General features: G+C 43.1%; 1 long non-coding RNA gene across 1 annotated transcript; it reads right to left on the bottom strand.

The window, feature by feature from the left end:
• Positions 1-44: 44 nt before the first annotated feature.
• Positions 45-13,632, bottom strand: LOC143836990 (uncharacterized). Its single transcript, XR_013230878.1, has 4 exons — positions 13,609-13,632; positions 7,098-7,121; positions 1,461-1,484; positions 45-75 (listed from the first exon to the last, which is right to left on the bottom strand). It is a non-coding gene; the product is annotated as an uncharacterized LOC143836990 (long non-coding RNA).
• Between the last annotated feature and the right edge of the window lie 875 nt (positions 13,633-14,507).

Here is a 14,507-nt window from a genome sequence, read left to right as displayed (position 1 = left end):
CGCACCAGCAACAACAACAACAACACCCATATTAGAAATACTCACAGTTGGAGTAGGTGTAGTAGTAGGAGGTTCCTGAAAAACAGGAGGATAATATGAACATAAGAGAGGGGGAACTTCCCTCTCTCCCAGAAGGCCAACATTGAGCTGGCAGAACATCTGAGTTTGCTGCATCTGGTTTTCCCAGCAGCCTCCAGAATGGAGGGGAAAGAGGACAGCAAAAAAAACATTGGTCAAATTGATGGAATTAAAATGCAGTCATAACTGGGACTGTGTCCTCATTGTCTGAAATATACACTGAATCTGACCCTTAAAGAACAAGCTGGTTTGAACTTGGATGAAGTCACCATCTGCTCCTATATCACTATGTCCCAATCTCTCAATGAGTTTACAATAATTTCCATAGCTGACAAGCTTCATTGGCAAGTTCAGTGTGTGGTCCCCTTTCTATCTAGCCATGGGGCAGATGCTCATAGTATCATCACTCTGTGCTTTGCACAAAAAATAAACCCTGTTCACTGTTCACTGCCTTCAGACAAAACTTCAACCTGTCACCTTCTTCCTTATTTTTACATAGTAACACCCTTTAGAAATATTCACAGTTGGAGTAGGAGTACTTGTTTGTTCCTGAAAAGCAGAGGAGGAGAGCATGAACATAAGAGAAAAGAAACTTCCCACTCTCCCAGAAGGACAGCATTAAGAGCTGCCAGAAGATTGGGGTCAGGATGGTGGTAGACAGTGAAGAGTTAGAACCCGGAGAGAGAACCCTGTGAGGCAGAGAGGTTAGAGTTCAAGAGGGAAGGAGTAGGAGTCAGATGTTGTCTGTCAGAAAGATATCAGAAGAATGAAGAAGGTTGATGATGTACTGTTGTATCCATGTACCTACAGAAGTACTAATATTTTTTTCAAATGTTGAAGATATGGTATCTCAGTTGTCCTTGGGAACTTTGCCTTTGGAGCCAGCAGGGTATAGCCAGCAGGACAACAGGTAAATGTGAAGTCCTAAGGAAAACATGTCAATGTGGCAATAGATCTATAATGTTTTGGGTATTTCATGATCCTCTAATTCAACCTCTCTGTACTAAAAAAAGTGCAAATATCTAGTAAGGTCTTGGCAAGTATTGGCCACATTCAAGATATTGGATTGTTGTCATATCTGGAGTTCAGTCCTCATTGTCTGAGATATTCACTGAATCTGACCCTTGAAAAACAAGTCTGTTTGTTACTTGGCCAAGGTCATCATCTGAAACCATAACAATACCTCCCAGTCTTTCTAGGCACATTTAACATTTCCTCTTGATGATGTTAAAATTATTACCCTGACAAGGCTCAGTGGCTGGATCACTTTTTCCCAGCCTTGGGGCAGATGTTCCTAGGAACATCGCTCTGTTCTTTGCAGAGCAATCTGGCACCTCCTTCCTTATTTTTTACCTTGTAACCCTCTATTTAAAAATACTTACAGTTGTAGTAGGAGTTGTTTGTTCCTGAAAAACAAAGGAGGAGAGCATGTACATAAGAGAGGGGTCACTTCCCCCTCTCCTAGAAGGACACCATTGAGAGCTGATGGAAACTTGGGACCCTGATGATGGTGGTCAGTGAAGAGTTAGAGCCAGGAGACCAGTGTGTGTTGCAGAGGGGTTTGAGTTCAAGAGGGAATGAGTAGGAGTCATATGTTGACTGCCAGAAAGATACCAGAACAATTAAGAGAGTTGGTGATGCACTGTTGTATCCATGTAACTACAACACTACAATTTTTTTTCAGATTTTGAAGAAATAGTATCTCCTTTGTCCTTGAGAACTTTGCCCTGGGAGCCAGCAGGGTATAGCCAGCAGGACAACAGGTAGATGTGAACTGGTTAGGAAAATATGTCTGTGTGGCAATACATCTATAATGTTTTGAGTATTTCATGAACCTCTAATTCAACCTCTTTGTATGAAAATTATTGCCAACTCCTCCTCCAAGTGACAACCTTTCCAAAAGAGGGCTATCATGTCCCCTCTCAACCTCCTTTTCTCCAGGCTGAACATTCCCAAGTCCCTCAACCTATCTGCATAGGGCTTGGTCCCTTGGCCCCAGATCATCTTTGTCGCTCTCCTCTGTACCATTTCAATTTTATCTACGTCCTACTTGAAGTGAGGCCTCCAGAACTGCACACAGTACTCCAGGTGTGGTCTGACCAGTGCCGTATACAATGGGACTATGACATCTTGTGATTTTGATGTGATGCTCCTGTTGACACAGCCCAAAATGGCATTCGCCTTTTTTACCGCTACATAACACTGCCTGCTCATGTTTAGTTTACAATCCACTAGTACCCAAAGGTCTTGTTCACACACAGTGTTACCTAGAAGCGTATCCCCCATCCAGTAGGCATGCCTTTCATTTTTCTGACCCAGATGCAGAACTTTACACTTATCTTTATTAAATTGCATCTTGTTCTCATTTGCCATTTTTCCAGTGTGTTCAGATCTCGTTGAACTCTGTCTCTATCTTCCAGCGTAATGGCCAGTCCTCCCAATTTGGTGTCATCTGCAAACTTGATGAGTAGTCCCTGCACCCCCTCATCTAGATCATTGAGAAATATGTTAAAAAGTACCGGGCCGAGCACTGAACTCTGAGGTACCCCGCTACTCACTTCTCTCCAGTCTGATGCAACACCTTTGACAACAGCTCTTTGAGTGCGGTTCTCTAACCAATTCCCTATCCACCTAACTATCAGAAAATCCAGATTGCAGTCCTTCAACTTTTCCATCAGAACATCATGGGGAACCTTATCAAAAGCTTTACTAAAATCCAAGTAAACAACATCAACCGAATTTCCACTATCCAGCAAACCTTTTACTTGTTCAAAAAAGGAAACCAGGTTGGTCTGACAGGAGCTGTTGGACACAACTCCATACTGATTTCCTTGGATCACCAAATTGTCCTCCAGATGTTTGCAGATCGCTCCCTTTGAGATCTGCTCCTTTATCTTCCCCACAACAGAGGTCAGACTCACTGGTCTGTAGTTTCCCGGGTCACACTTCCTTCCTTTTTTGAAGATAGGAATGACGTTTGCTCTCTTTCAGTCCTCCGGGACATCTCCAGTTTTTTGAGCAATCTCGGGTGCATTTCATCTGGCCCAGGGGATTTGAACTCATCCAGTGCAGCTAAACGCCTCTTGACAACCTCTCTATCCATGTTAACCTGCCACCCAGACACTATCCTTTGGCTACTGCCATCTCTAGATGTGCCTAAACCCTTTGACGTGGGGAAAAACAGATGTAAAATAGGCGCTGAGCCATTCTGCTTTCTCAGCATCCTCCGTTAGAGTTTGTCCATCCGCACCCAACAGTGGGCCTATTGCCTCCTTTACTTTATGTTTGCTCCTCACATAACTAAAAGTCTTTTCTTGTTACAATTGGTTTCCCTGGCCAATCTTAGCTCACTCTCAGCTTTGGCCTTTCTAATGATTGATCTACAGTGCCTAGTAACCTGTAGGTATTCTTCCTAAGAGCTCTGTCCTTCCCTCCATTTCCTGAATATTTTCCTTGTCTTTCTTAGTTCCTCTTGAAGTTCTCTGTTCATCCAAATAAGCTCTTGGAGCTCTTGTAGTGTTTTCTTCTTTCTGGGATAGACATTGATTGAGCATGCAATAGCTCTTGTTTGAGTAGCACCCACCCTTCACATGCTCCCTTGCCTTCCAGCATTCTCGTCCATGGTATGTCACTCATCATGTCTCTGAGTTTATTAAAGTTTGCCCTACGAAAATCCAACATCCGTGTCTGGCTACAAGCTTACTTGGCTCCCCATCTCAAAAGGAATTCTATGAGGACATGGTCACTTCCCCCTAGGGTCCACACCTCCTTCACCTCATCCACCAACTCTTGCCTGTTGGTCAGTATTAAGTCCAGTATGGCTGAACCTCTTGTGGGTTCATCTACCATTTGATAAATGAAATTGTCAGCCAGGCAGGTCAGAAAGTGGCATGACTGAGGAGTAGTTGTTTGTTCCTGAAAAGCAGAGGAGGAGAGCATGAACATAAGAGAGGGGAAACTTCCCACTCTCTGAGAAGGAGAACATTAAGAGCTGACAGAAGGTTGGGGTCAGGATGGCGGTAGACAGTGAAGAGTTAGAACCCGGAGAGAGAACCCTGTGAGGCAGAGGGGTTTCAGTTCAAGAGGGAATGGGTAGGAGTCAGATGTTTTCTGTCAGAAAGATATCAGAAGAATGAAGAAGGTTGATGATGTACTGTTGTATCCATGTACCTACAGAACTACTAATATTTTTTTCAAATGTTGAAGATATGGTATCTCAGTTGTCCTTGACATCTTTGCCTTGGGAGCCAGCAGGGTATAGCCAGCAGGACAACAGGTAAATGTGAAGTCCTAAGGAAAACATGTCAATGTGGCAATACATCTATAATGTTTTGGGTATTTCATGACCCTCTAATTCAACCTCTCTGTACTAAAAGAAATGCAAATATCTAGTAAGGTCTTGGCAAGCATTGGCCACATTCAAGATATTGGATTGTTGTCATATCTGGAGTTCAGTCCTCATTGTCTGAGATATTCACTGAATCTGAGCCTTGAAAAACAAGTCTGTTTGTTACTTGGCCAAGGTCATCATCTGAAACCATAACAATACCTCCCAGTCTTTCTAGGCACATTTAACATTTCCTCTTGATGATGTTAAAATTATTACCCTGACAAGGCTCAATGGCTGGATCACTTTTTCCCAGCCATGGGGCAGATGTTCCTAGGAACATCGCTCTGTTCTTTGCAGAGCAATCTGGCAACTCCTTCCTTATTTTTTACCCTGTAACCCTCTATTTAAAAATACTTACAGTTGTAGTAGGAGTTGTTTGTTCCTGAAAAACAAAGGAGGAGAGCATGAACATAAGAGAGGGGTCACTTCCCCCTCTCCTAGAAGGACACCATTGAGAGCTGATGGAAACTTGGGACCCTGATGATGGTGGACAGTGAAGAGTTAGAGCCAGGAGACCAGTGTGTGTTGCAGAGGGGTTTGAGTTCAAGAGGGAATGAGTAGGAGTCATATGTTGACTGCCAGAATGATATCAGAACAATGAAGAACGTTGGTGATACACTGTTGTATCCATGTAACTACGGCACTACAAATGTTTTTCAGATTTCAAAGAAATGGTATCTTCTTTGTCCTTGAGAACTTTGCCCTGGGAGCCAGCAGGGTAGAGCCCGCAGGACAACAGGTAGATGTGAACTGGTTAGGAAAATATATCCGTGTGACAATACATCTATAATATTTGAGTATTTCATGAACCTCTAATTCCACCTCTCTGTATGAAAAATATTGCCAACCCCCTGGCTCAACGCAGGATCAGCCCTAAGAATCCTAAACCATCCAAGAAAATTGTGTATCCACCCTTTGCTTGAAGACTGCCAGTGAGGGGGAGTTCACCACCTCCTTAGGCAGCCTATTCCACTGCTGGACTACTCTGACTGTGAAAAAATTTTCCCCAGATATCTAGCCTATATCGTTGTACTTGTAGTTTAAACCCATTAATGCACGTCCTTTCCTCTGCAGCCAACGGAAACAGCATTCTGCCCTCCTCCAAGTGACAACCTTTCCAATACTTAAAGAGGGCTATCATGTCCCTTCTCAACCTCCTTTTCTCTAGGCTGAACATTTCCAAGTACCACAACCTATCTTCATATGGCTTGATCCCTAGGCCCCAGATCATCTTCGTCGCTCTCCTCTGTACCGTTTCAATTTTATCTACGTCCTTCTTGAAGTGAGGCCTCCAGAACTGCACACAGTACTCCAGGTGCAGTCTGTCCGGTGCCGTATACAATGGGACTATGATATCTTGTGATTTTGATGTGATACCCCTGTTGATACAACCCAAAATTTCATTCGCCTTTTTTACCGCTGCATCGCACTGCCTGCTCATGTTTAGTTTACAATCCACAAGTACTCCAAGGTCTCGTTCACACACAGTGTTACCTAGAAGCACATCCCCCATCCAGTAGGCATGTTTTCATTTTTCTGACACAGATGCAGAACTTTACACTTATCTTTATTAAATTGCATCTTGTTCTCATGTTCCTATTTTCCCATTGTGTTCAGAACTCATTGAACTCTGTCTCTATCTTCCAAAGTATTTTCCAGTCCTCCCAATTTGGCGTCATCTGCAAACTTGATGAGTAGTCCCTCCATCCCCTCATCTAGATCATTAATAAATATGTTAAAAAGTACCGGGCCGAGCACCGAGCCCTGAGTTACCCCACTACTCACCTTTCTCCAGTCTGATGAGTATTGACCATTGACAACAACATAAGAGAGGGGAAACTTCCCACTCTCTGTGAAGGAAAACATTAAGAGCTGACAGAAGGTTGAGGTCAAGATGGTGGTAGAGAGTGAAGAGTTAGAACCTAGAGAGTGAAACATGTGAGGCAGAGAGGTTTGAGTTCAAGAGGGAATGAGTAGGAATCAGATGTTTTCTGTCAGAAAGATATCAGAAGAATGAAGAAGGTTGATGATGTACTGTTGTATCCTTGTACCTACAGAACTACTAATATTTTTTTCAAATGTTGAAGATATGGTATCTCAGTTGTCCTTGAGAATGTTGCCTTGGGAGCCAGCAGGGTATAGCCAGCAGGACAACAGGTAAATGTGAAGTCCTAAGGAAAACATGTCAATGTGGCAATACATCTATAATGTTTTGGGTATTTCATGACCCTCTAAATCAACCTCTCTGTACTAAAAGAAGTGCAAATATCTAGTAAGGTCTTGGCAAGCATTGGCCACATTCAAGATATTGGATTGTTGTCATATCTGGAGTTCAGTCCTCATTGTCTGAGATATTCACTGAATCTGAGCCTTGAAAAACAAGTCTGTTTGTTACTTGGCCAAGGTCATCATCTGAAACCATAACAATACTTCCTAGTCTTTCTAGGCACTTTTGACATTTCCTCTTGATGATGTTAAAATTATTACCCTGACAAGGCTCATTGGCTGGATCACTTTTTCCCAGCCATGGGGCAGATGTTCATAGGAACATTGCTCTGTTGTTTGCAGAGCAACCCGGCACCTCCTTCCTTATTTTTTATGTAGTAACCCTCTATTTAAAAATACTTACAGTTGTAGTAGGAGTTGTTTGTTCCTGAAAAACAAAGAGGAGAGCATGAACATAAGAGAGGGGTCACTTCCCCCTCTCCTAGAAGGACACCATTGAGAGCTGATGGAAACTTGGGACCCTGATGATGGTGGACATTGAAGAGTTAGAGCCAGGAGACCAGTGTGTGTTGCAGAGGGGTTTGAGTTCAAGAGGGAATGAATAGGGGTCAGGTGTTGACTGCCAGAAAGATATCAGAACAAGGAAGAGCGTTGGTGATGCACTGTTGTATCCATGTAACTACGGCACTACAAATGTTTTTCAGATTTCGAAGAAATGGTATCTCCTTTGTCCTTGAGAACTTTGCCCTGGGAGCCAGCAGGGTATAGCCAGCAGGACAACAGGTAGATGTGAACTGGTTAGGAAAATATGTCCGTGTGGCAATACATCTATAATGTTTTGAGTATTTCATGAACCTCTAATTCAGCCTCTCTGTAGGAAAATTATTTCCAACCCCCTGGCTCAACGCAGAATCAACCCCCTGGCTCAACGCAGAATCAACCCCCTGGCTCAACGCAGAATCCCATTGTGTTCAGATCTCATTGAACTCTGTCTCTATCTTCCAGAGAATTTTCCAGTCCTCCGAATTTGGTTTCATCTGAAAACTTGATGAGTAGTACCTCCATCCCCTTAATTAGATCATTAATAAATAAGTTAAAAAGTACCGGGCTGAGCACCGAGACCTGAGGTACCCTGCTACTCACCTCTCTCCAGTCTGATGAGTATTGACCATTGACAACAACATAAGAGAGGGGAAACTTCCCACTCTCTGAGAAGGACAACATTAAGAGCTGACAGAATGTTGAGGTCAAGATGGTGGTAGAGGGTGAAGAGTTAGAACCCAGAGAGAGAACCCTGTGAGGCAGAGGGGTTTGAGTTCAAGAGGGAATGAGTAGGAGTCAGATGTTTTCTGTCAGAAAGATATCAGGAGAATGAAGAAGGATGATTATGTACTGTTGTATCCATGTACCTACAGAACTACTAATATTTTTTTCAAATGTTGAAGATATGGTATCTCAGTTGTCCTTGGGAACTTTGCCTTGGGAGCCAGCAGGGTATAGCCAGCAGGACAACAGGTAGATGTGAAGTCCTAAGGAAAACATGTCAATGTGGCAATACATCTATAATGTTTTGGGTATTTCATGATCCTCTAATTCAACCTCTCTGTACTAAAAGAAGTGCAAATATCTAGTAAGGTCTTGGCAAGCATTGGCCACATTCGTGATATTGGATTGTTGTCATATCTGGAGTTCAGTCCTCATTGTCTGAGATATTCACTGAATCTGAGCCTTGAAAAACAAGTCTGTTTGTTACTTGGCCAAGGTCATCATCTGAAACCATAACAATACTTCCCAGTCTTTCTAGGCACATTTGACATTTCCTCTTGATGATGTTAAAATTATTACCCTGACAAGGCTCATTGGCTGGATCACTCTTTCCCAGCCATGGGGCAGATGTTCCTAGGAACATCGCTCTTTTCTTTGCAGAGCAATCTGGCACTTCCTTCCTTATTTTTTACCTAGTAACCCTCTATTTAAAAATACTTACAGTTGTAGTAGGAGTTGTTTGTTCCTGAAAAACAAAGGAGGAGAGCATGAACATAAGAGAGGGGTCACTTCTCCCTCTCCTAGAAGGACACCATTGAGAGCTGATGGAAACTTGGGACCCTGATGATGGTAGACCGTGAAGAGTTATTTCTTCCATTTCCTAAACATTTTCCTTGTCTTTCTTAGTTCCTCTTGAAGTTCTGTTCATCTAATTAGGCTTTTTAGAGCTCCTGTAGTGTTTTCTTCTTTCTAGGATAGACATTGATTGAGCATGCAATAGCTGTTGTTTGAATAGCGCCCACCCTTCACATGCTCCCTTGCCTTCCAGCATTCTCGTCCATGGTATGACACTCATCATGTCTCTGAGTTTATTAAAGTTTGCCCTACGAAAATCCAACATCCATGTCTGGCTACAAGGTTACTTGGCTCCCCATCTCAAAAGGAATTCTATGAGGACATGGTCACTTCCCCCTAGGGTCCACACCTCCTTAACCTCATCCACCAACTCTTGCCTGTTGGTCAGTATTAAGTCCAGTATGGTTGAACCTCTTGTGGGTTCATCTACCGTTTTGATAAATGAAATTGTCAGCCAGGCAGGTCAGAAAGTTGCATGACTGAGTAGTTGTTTGTTCCTGAAAAGCAGAGGAGGAGAGCATGAACATAAGAGAGGGGAAACTTCCCACTCTCCGAGAAGGACAACATTAAGAGCTGACAGAAGGTTGGGGTCAGGATGGTGGTAGACAGTGAAGAGTTAGAACCCGGAGAGAGAACCCTGTGAGGCAGAGAGGTTTGAGTTCAAGAGGGAATGAGTAGGAGTCAGATGTTTTCTGTCAGAAAGATAGCAGGAGAATGAAGAAGGTTGATCATGTACCGTTGTATCCATGTACCTACAGAACTACTAATATTTTTTTCAAATGTTGAAGATATGGTATCTCAGTTGTCCTTGAGAACTTTGCCTTTGGAGCCAGCAGGGTACAGGCAGGACAACGGGTAAATGTGAAATCCTAAGGAAAACATGTCAATGTGGCAATACATCTATAATGTTTTGGGTATTTCATGACCCTCTAAATCAACCTCTCTGTACTAAAAGAAGTGAAAATATCTAGTAAGGTCTTGGCAAGTATTGGCCACCTTCAAGATATTGGATTGTTGTCATATCTGGAGTTCAGTCCTCATTGTCTGAGATATTCACTGAATCTGAGCCTTGAAAAACAAGTCTGTTTGTTACTTGGCCAAGGTCATCATCTGAAACCATAACAATACTTCCTAGTCTTTCTAGGCACTTTTGACATTTCCTCTTGATGATGTTAAAATTATTACCCTGACAAGGCTCATTGGCTGGATCACTTTTTCCCAGCCATGGGGCAGATGTTCATAGGAACATTGCTCTGTTGTTTGCAGAGCAACCCGGCACCTCCTTCCTTATTTTTTATGTAGTAACCCTCTATTTAAAAATACTTACAGTTGTAGTAGGAGTTGTTTGTTCCTGAAAAACAAAGAGGAGAGCATGAACATAAGAGAGGGGTCACTTCCCCCTCTCCTAGAAGGACACCATTGAGAGCTGATGGAAACTTGGGACCCTGATGATGGTGGACATTGAAGAGTTAGAGCCAGGAGACCAGTGTGTGTTGCAGAGGGGTTTGAGTTCAAGAGGGAATGAATAGGGGTCAGGTGTTGACTGCCAGAAAGATATCAGAACAAGGAAGAGCGTTGGTGATGCACTGTTGTATCCATGTAACTACGGCACTACAAATGTTTTTCAGATTTCGAAGAAATGGTATCTCCTTTGTCCTTGAGAACTTTGCCCTGGGAGCCAGCAGGGTATAGCCAGCAGGACAACAGGTAGATGTGAACTGGTTAGGAAAATATGTCCGTGTGGCAATACATCTATAATGTTTTGAGTATTTCATGAACCTCTAATTCAGCCTCTCTGTAGGAAAATTATTTCCAACCCCCTGGCTCAACGCAGAATCAACCCCCTGGCTCAACGCAGAATCAACCCCCTGGCTCAACGCAGAATCCCATTGTGTTCAGATCTCATTGAACTCTGTCTCTATCTTCCAGAGAATTTTCCAGTCCTCCGAATTTGGTTTCATCTGAAAACTTGATGAGTAGTACCTCCATCCCCTTAATTAGATCATTAATAAATAAGTTAAAAAGTACCGGGCTGAGCACCGAGCCCTGAGGTACCCTGCTACTCACCTCTCTCCAGTCTGATGAGTATTGACCATTGACAACAACATAAGAGAGGGGAAACTTCCCACTCTCTGAGAAGGACAACATTAAGAGCTGACAGAATGTTGAGGTCAAGATGGTGGTAGAGGGTGAAGAGTTAGAACCCGGAGAGAGAACCCTGTGAGGCAGAGGGGTTTGAGTTCAAGAGGGAATGAGTAGGAGTCAGATGTTTTCTGTCAGAAAGATATCAGGAGAATGAAGAAGGATGATTATGTACTGTTGTATCCATGTACCTACAGAACTACTAATATTTTTTTCAAATGTTGAAGATATGGTATCTCAGTTGTCCTTGGGAACTTTGCCTTGGGAGCCAGCAGGGTATAGCCAGCAGGACAACAGGTAAATGTGAAGTCCTAAGGAAAACATGTCAATGTGGCAATACATCTATAATGTTTTGGGTATTTCATGATCCTCTAATTCAACCTCTCTGTACTAAAAGAAGTGCAAATATCTAGTAAGGTCTTGGCAAGCATTGGCCACATTCGTGATATTGGATTGTTGTCATATCTGGAGTTCAGTCCTCATTGTCTGAGATATTCACTGAATCTGAGCCTTGAAAAACAAGTCTGTTTGTTACTTGGCCAAGGTCATCATCTGAAACCATAACAATACTTCCCAGTCTTTCTAGGCACATTTGACATTTCCTCTTGATGATGTTAAAATTATTACCCTGACAAGGCTCATTGGCTGGATCACTCTTTCCCAGCCATGGGGCAGATGTTCCTAGGAACATCGCTCTTTTCTTTGCAGAGCAATCTGGCACTTCCTTCCTTATTTTTTACCTAGTAACCCTCTATTTAAAAATACTTACAGTTGTAGTAGGAGTTGTTTGTTCCTGAAAAACAAAGAGGAGAGCATGAACATAAGAGAGGGGTCACTTCCCCCTCTCCTAGAAGGACACCATTGAGAGCTGATGGAAACTTGGGACCCTGATGATGGTGGACATTGAAGAGTTAGAGCCAGGAGACCAGTGTGTGTTGCAGAGGGTTTTGAGTTCAAGAGGGAATGAATAGGGGTCAGGTGTTGACTGCCAGAAAGATATCAGAACAAGGAAGAGCGTTGGTGATGCACTGTTGTATCCATGTAACTACGGCACTACAAATGTTTTTCAGATTTCGAAGAAATGGTATCTCCTTTGTCCTTGAGAACTTTGCCCTGGGAGCCAGCAGGGTATAGCCAGCAGGACAACAGGTAGATGTGAACTGGTTAGGAAAATATGTCCGTGTGGCAATACATCTATAATGTTTTGAGTATTTCATGAACCTCTAATTCAGCCTCTCTGTAGGAAAATTATTGCCAACCCCCTGGCTCAACGCAGAATCAACCCCCTGGCTCAACGCAGAATCAACCCCCTGGCTCAACGCAGAATCCCATTGTGTTCAGATCTCATTGAACTCTGTCTCTATCTTCCAGAGAATTTTCCAGTCCTCCGAATTTGGTTTCATCTGAAAACTTGATGAGTAGTACCTCCATCCCCTTAATTAGATCATTAATAGGTAAAGGTAAAGGTATCCCCTGTGCAAGCACCGAGTCATGTCTGACCCTTGGGGTGACGCCCTCTAGCGTTTTCTTGGCAGACTCAATACGGGGTGGTTTGCCAGTGCCTTCCCCAGTCATCACCGTTTACCCCCCAGCAAGCTGGGTACTCATTTTACCGACCTCGGAAGGATGGAAGGCTGAGTCAACCTTGAGCCGGCTGCTGGGATTGAACTCCCAACCTCATGGGCAGACAGATTCAGACAGCATATCACTGCCTTACCACTCTGCGCCACAAGAGGCTCAGATCATTAATAAATAAGTTAAAAAGTACCGGGCTGAGCACCGAGCCCTGAGGTACCCTGCTACTCACCTCTCTCCAGTCTGATGAGTATTGACCATTGACAACAACATAAGAGAGGGGAAACTTCCCACTCTCTGAGAAGGACAACATTAAGAGCTGACAGAATGTTGAGGTCAAGATGGTGGTAGAGGGTGAAGAGTTAGAACCCGGAGAGAGAACCCTGTGAGGCAGAGGGGTTTGAGTTCAAGAGGGAATGAGTAGGAGTCAGATATTTTCTGTCAGAAAGATATCAGGAGAATGAAGAAGGATGATTATGTACTGTTGTATCCATGTACCTACAGAACTACTAATATTTTTTTCAAATGTTGAAGATATGGTATCTCAGTTGTCCTTGGGAACTTTGCCTTGGGAGCCAGCAGGGTATAGCCAGCAGGACAACAGGTAAATGTGAAGTCCTAAGGAAAACATGTCAATGTGGCAATACATCTATAATGTTTTGGGTATTTCATGATCCTCTAATTCAACCTCTCTGTACTAAAAGAAGTGCAAATATCTAGTAAGGTCTTGGCAAGCATTGGCCACATTCGTGATATTGGATTGTTGTCATATCTGGAGTTCAGTCCTCATTGTCTGAGATATTCACTGAATCTGAGCCTTGAAAAACAAGTCTGTTTGTTACTTGGCCAAGGTCATCATCTGAAACCATAACAATACTTCCCAGTCTTTCTAGGCACATTTGACATTTCCTCTTGATGATGTTAAAATTATTACCCTGACAAGGCTCATTGGCTGGATCAATCTTTCCCAGCCATGGGGCAGATGTTCCTAGGAACATCGCTCTTTTCTTTGCAGAGCAATCTGGCACTTCCTTCCTTATTTTTTACCTAGTAACCCTCTATTTAAAAATACTTACAGTTGTAGTAGGAGTTGTTTGTTCCTGAAAAACAAAGGAGGAGAGCATGAACATAAGAGAGGGGTCACTTCTCCCTCTCCTAGAAGGACACCATTGAGAGCTGATGGAAACTTGGGACCCTGATGATGGTAGACAGTGAAGAGTTATTTCTTCCATTTCCTAAATATTTTCCTTGTCTTTCTTAGTTCCTCTTGAAGTTCTGTTCATCTAATTAGGCTTTTTAGAGCTCCTGTAGTGTTTTCTTCTTTCTAGGATAGACATTGATTGAGCATGCAATAGCTGTTGTTTGAATAGCGCCCACCCTTCACATGCTCCCTTGCCTTCCAGCATTCTCGTCCATGGTATGACACTCATCATGTCTCTGAGTTTATTAAAGTTTGCCCTACGAAAATCCAACATCCATGTCTGGCTACAAGGTTACTTGGCTCCCCATCTCAAAAGGAATTCTATGAGGACATGGTCACTTCCCCCTAGGGTCCACACCTCCTTAACCTCATCCACCAACTCTTGCCTGTTGGTCAGTATTAAGTCCAGTATGGTTGAACCTCTTGTGGGTTCATCTACCGTTTTGATAAATGAAATTGTCAGCCAGGCAGGTCAGAAAGTTGCATGACTGAGTAGTTGTTTGTTCCTGAAAAGCAGAGGAGGAGAGCATGAACATAAGAGAGGGGAAACTTCCCACTCTCAGAGAAGGACAACATTAAGAGCTGACAGAAGGTTGGGGTCAGGATGGTGGTAGACAGTGAAGAGTTAGAACCCGGAGAGAGAACCCTGTGAGGCAGAGAGGTTTGAGTTCAAGAGGGAATGAGTAGGAGTCAGATGTTTTCTGTCAGAAAGATAGCAGGAGAATGAAGAAGGTTGATCATGTACCGTTGTATCCATGTACCTACAGAACTACT

This window comes from Paroedura picta, chromosome 5 (genome assembly GCF_049243985.1).
Source record: "Paroedura picta isolate Pp20150507F chromosome 5, Ppicta_v3.0, whole genome shotgun sequence".
Taxonomy (NCBI): Eukaryota; Metazoa; Chordata; class Lepidosauria; order Squamata; family Gekkonidae; genus Paroedura; species Paroedura picta.
The sequence above is the reverse complement of the archived record's forward strand: the minus strand, read 5'-3'. Positions and strand labels throughout refer to the sequence as shown.